The following is a 5,207-nucleotide window of genomic DNA, read 5'->3' on the forward strand; positions in this document are numbered from 1 at the left end:
GGACACATATGGAATAATAATAAAAAAGTGCAACAGATGTGCAATGCTGCTTAATATGGCTTTTAGCTTAATTCATCTCATTGCGGAAAGCTGTAATTCTCATGGTTTCTGAACACCAGCGACTGATGTAACATGTTGTCCTTCCCTCTTTTTTTTGGCTAAAAAAAAAAAACCCCAAACCAAAACAATTACTATTATAGCACTATTAGCTTTAAGGATTTACAGCTTTGCTTCTTTCACAGCAGAGATCAGAAGTAATATAATTTGTTCTGGGAAAACCTGACCGTGTCCTTACAAGCCTCTGCAGGGCACCTCATATTGGTATTCTCTGTAGGTCCCCCATACAGCCCTGTGTAGGAAACAGGTTAGGAGCTGGCTGGTTACAGAGACCCATGTTTGAGTGCAATCTCCAACCCATCACATCCAGAGAAGGCAGACAGAAAGCAGCAGCATGGTGCAAAGGCTTATCATAGGATCATAGAATGGTTGGGTTGGAAGGGACCTTAAAGATCATCCAATTCCAACCCCTGCTGAGGTCTGAGGGGCTTGGGGCCCATTCCAGCCTGGCTGTGGGCACTTCCAGGAATGGGGCATCCATAGCTCCTTGGGCAATCTGCTCCAGTGCCTCACCACCCATTGAGTAAATAAGTTCTTAAATTCCCACCACCTACATGTAATAGAGAAGAGGTTTAGCCCATCATTGAACTGCATCCACAAAAAAGTAGATCTTGCCAAGCCCCCAAAAGATGCAAGCTGTGCGAACACCAGAAAAGTTACCTATATGAGAATGGGTCTTGAGATTCCCTTTGGAAAACAACTGCTGTAGATAGAAAACCTGAAACACCGTGTGGGTGAAGCAGGTATCCGCTGTCAGCTTTGCTGAAGCAAGAAGAGCTGACCCTCAGTAGCTGTGTATGGTTCATACCCTATTGCTCTTCCCAGCAAAAGCTTTCAGGCTTTGCATAGAAGAGGTGAGAACTCTTTGTACAAAACAAATCTTTCTGCCCTGGCAAAAGCAAAAACATTTCCACCAACTCCATGAGGGCTCATGCTCTGTTGGTATCTACTCTGGTTCCTGGCAAGGCATCCACCACAACTAGACATTTGTTCAAAACCAGAACCTCTCCAAATCACCATAGAGCTGCCTATTCTTGAGTCAGCTGATCATTCAGTTTCCTTTATTTCCTTCTTATCATTTATGTGTGTGTGTAAGCATATGTCTCTCCCTGTATCCCTCTAATCACACTCACAGTGTGCACAAGATGTATTACCTTCAACACTCATAGAAGCATCTTATTTATTTGAAAAGTTGTTTTAAAAGAATATGTATTATAGGGTGGAAGTAATAGTCACAGAATCATAGAATTGAGTTGGAAGAGACCCTTTAAGGCCATCAGGACCAACCCCAGTGCAGTGAATAGGGACACCCAAATCTCAGTCCATTACTCAGAACTCCATCCAGCCTGACCTTGGGTGTCTCCAGGGATGAAGCATCCACCTCCTCTCTGGGCAACCTGAGCCAGTGCTGCACTTGTAAAAAAAACCTATACCTCCCCTCTTTTAGTTGGAAACCATTTCTCCTCATCCTGTCACAACAGCCCCTGCTGCAGATACTGAAAGAACAGCATACATCTGTGCATGCACACCAACCAACACCTATATCTTAGCATGTATCTGTATAATAAGTGTACACACATACACAACAAACACGTGATATGTTCATTAGCTAAATGCAGAACTCAGTGCTGTACCCCTTCCTCCCTGTGCTTAAGGGCGTGAAATTAAGAAGCACAGGTGTTTTGAGTCACTTTTATTACATTAACAGCACCAGAAACAGCACAACCTATTGCAGCTGCTTTGACACAGCCGTTAATTTTCACTTGCGGCTGTGGCAATTAGAAAGTGTACTTAATAGAGTGTCATGTTAATTGTTGCAGAGTTAACCAATTTCTCCATTTAATTGTCAATTGATTAACCTATTGAAATGGTAAGTGACTCAGTTTCCTTCCAGAACAAACAGCAGCTACATATTGTAGCTCCATCCAGCTGGAGGGGGTACTCTGTGATTTGCTCAGGCTCAGTGTGCTGGTATTTTTCTACACCTCCCTGAGCTTTTAATTAGATGAGCCAATTTTACATGTATTTGTCTGCTGGAAAGGTTATCTGTACCGGAGCTGACCTGCAGAGACAAGGTTGAGCCTAGCGGTCTTAATAGAAAAGGTTTTCAGCTATGACTGCCGTACTTGATTGCATTGTAATGGTAATTAACTTGAGACTTGGCCTCCCTCAATGTTTTTTTGTAGCTTTAACTATGCAATGAGATGTTTCCTCTGTCATATATATGCACTTATTAAGCTCTCATTGGATTCTAATATGCATGCAAATAGTCAAGAGTTTCTTAAGGCTAATACTACGCTATGTAGATTGTAGTGCCATTAAGTCACTACAAAGATGTAGCCCGCAGCAAACTTATAAGGCTCCTTTTCCTGTGAGTGTAGGCGAGGCTTCATTTCTCATTTTTGTGCTTTGCTTAAACCTAAAGGAGGAAGAATTCCCTCTACGTAGTTCCGTCGCCTTTTATCTGAAGGCTGCTCCACGCGACAGCGCGTTTTCAGGCTTTATTCTTACAGAACCATCCTAAAAACGCGCTTGTGCTCTACGAGGAAGATTGCAACCTTCTCAATTCCAAGTGGGTTTGTAATCCATCCCCACCCCTACTCCTTTTCTCCGTGCGGCCCGTTTGAAAGCCCCCGGTATCTCCTGTGTTTCTGCATGTTCTTTTACAGTACGGCGCTGTCATTTAATTACGAGACAATCCACCACAACTGAGCAAGCATTTTCATCATTGATAATGTTGGTAGCAGGCAACTGAGACAAAATGATTACAAACCTATGTTGCGCTCAATAGTCCTTTAGAGGATTTCTCTCTTAATAGCGCTGCCTCATTCATGTTTGGTTCAGTACATTTGTTCTTTAAAAAAAGGCATAGATTAGAAGAGTTTCAGGGTAGGTTAATAACTCAACTGAAAATGGCTGCTCGCATTGTCAAAGTCTGTTCCTGCAGTTGCCTGGTGCTTTCTTCAGTTCTTCCACACTGCAGCTTTGGCCCAGTTGGTAAACAGCTTAAGTCCAGACATCTTTTCATTCTCTGCGCAGCGGATTGAAATAAAAATGCATATAAGTGGCGACTGACTGGCGCTGGCCTGACAATAGCCTGTAACATTATGCAAGGGTATTTACATAGGAATAAGGCCTTGGTAAAGAAGACAGGGGCAATTAATGACTAGGGCCACACATATAAGGAAAGTTTGTCCAATCCTTTCTTCAATAAAGATCTTTTGTAAAGTGCTATGGAAACTCATGGAGGCCCCCAAACAGATTAGGAGTGGGACTTTTGTGGTGTGTTTTTTTGTTGTGTGTGTTTTTTTGTTGGTTTTTTTTTTTTTTTTAACTTGAAGCTAAAAGGGCCAAATTTTGTAAAGGTAAAATGTAATTCTTCTGCAGTTTAGATTTTTTTTTTTCTATTGTGCCTCTCCCACACCCTTTCTTTTTTCCCTACAGGAACCAGTTGAGTGCAGCTACTTTCACAAGAGGAAGCACGGGGGGGAAAAGAAAGAAAGCAAGTAGTAAACCTCCACCAGGGAGCATGGTGGAGGCACAGGGCTTGTAGGAGACCTGTCAGGAAGCTTGACTCCTTCTGCTCACACAGGTTTGGCATTTAAGCTAATTTGTAAGCATTTAGGGCCTGACTCTGATCTTGCTTTCACCGCTCACTGGAGCTGTCAAAGCACTTCCCAGCAGAAGTAAGGTAGGGACCCTGCCAGCTGGATTTGGCCCATTCTCCACTCTTTTGTCTTGGTGGATTTGGGCTTAAGTAGTTCTGACAAAACAAGGAGCCCCGTGTCCTAGCATGAGTTGTGGTGCTGATAGTGGAGCATCTTCAGGGATGTAGAATCCCTCCAGAGAGGATGCCCTCCTTAAGGCTGACATACAGGGGAGGGTTTACACACTTCTCTTTCCCACCTTTAGGGCTCAGCTCAACTTTCCTTATATGTGTGGCCCTAATCATTAATTGCCCGTCTTCTTTACCAAGGCTTTATTCCTATCTATCCTTACTGTGGATACCAGTGAGTCCATTTCTATCTCCCTAGGGGACACCAGCCCAAATCACCACGAGCCAAAGACAGCACAAAAATCCTAGTCAATGAGGCCTGTTCCAATGGCCAATGAGGCTACTCCAGTGAGTTGCATGGCCCCGCTGAAGACCTCATTTTCCATGGGTGGCCGTGGCACATCTGTTGATGGCAACTTGAACAAGTCCACAGCAGTTAAGCAGTTTCAGGCTCAGACGTTGGTGTTCAAAGGCTTTGTTCTTATTCTGATGACTGATAGAGGACCTCTGTTTGTGTTGATGCTGTAGTCTTTTAAGCACGCTTTCCAGAAAGCTGTAGGTCTCTATTTTGAGAGCAGAGCAGAGATCCTTCTGCTGAACCCATCATAGATATTCAAGAAGACAACACTTTTTGGTGGACGTCAACACATTAGTAAGCATCAATGAGGAAAGCCTCATCGATTTTTTCTATAGTTCTGCCACGTTTGAAGCCATTTGATGATCTACTCATTGAATCTTTTTCCTCTTAAGTGATTTTTATAGCAGAATATAACTCAAGAGAAACATATACTTCCTGGGAAGTATATTCTTCTGGTGATGCCACTTTCTTTATTCAGAATTAAATTAAAAGATCAGCACTTCCATGGAAATTAATTCTTGAAATGCTTTCTGGACACTGAAGAGGGGGAAACAAACATTAACAACACAAATGTGTGGTTCCTGTGAGAGGAGTGTGGATGGAGCAGAGAATGTGATTCTACTTGAGCCCTAGAAAGCTGCAGAAATCAATGCTTCATTCAAGGCTATTGATCAGTACTAAATTAATTAGACTTCAAGGCTTATGGCAGTTGATAAGACAACTTGTTAATTTAGTCAATGATAGTGTTTTCCCTAAAGCAGCAAATACCCTCTTTCTCAGAAAAGACATTTCCAGCACTTGCTACCCAACATTTTTCCCCCTTTTTTTTTTTTTTTTTTTTTTAATAAAAAAAAAATTCACTTTACATTTAAATTAAGATAAGGATTGGATGGGGAGATGCTTCCATCTACCCCCATTTGCCTTCCTTTGCTCTAACGTTGGAGCGGGTTGTTGATA

General features: G+C 42.5%; 1 long non-coding RNA gene across 2 annotated transcripts; it reads left to right on the forward strand.

The window, feature by feature from the left end:
• Window positions 1–1,900: 1,900 nt before the first annotated feature.
• On the forward strand, window positions 1,901–3,531 carry LOC116236611 (uncharacterized). Of its 2 annotated transcripts, none has more exons than XR_004168585.2 (3): window positions 1,901–1,987; window positions 2,543–2,689; window positions 2,787–3,531. It is a non-coding gene; the product is annotated as an uncharacterized LOC116236611 (long non-coding RNA). The 2 variants fall into 2 exon arrangements; XR_016467373.1 differs by lacking the exon at window positions 1,901–1,987 and adding an exon at window positions 2,069–2,260.
• The last annotated feature ends 1,676 nt before the right edge of the window (window positions 3,532–5,207 follow it).

Source organism: Phasianus colchicus, chromosome 5, assembly GCF_987193195.1.
Source record: "Phasianus colchicus chromosome 5, bPhaCol1.hap1.1, whole genome shotgun sequence".
Taxonomy (NCBI): Eukaryota; Metazoa; Chordata; class Aves; order Galliformes; family Phasianidae; genus Phasianus; species Phasianus colchicus.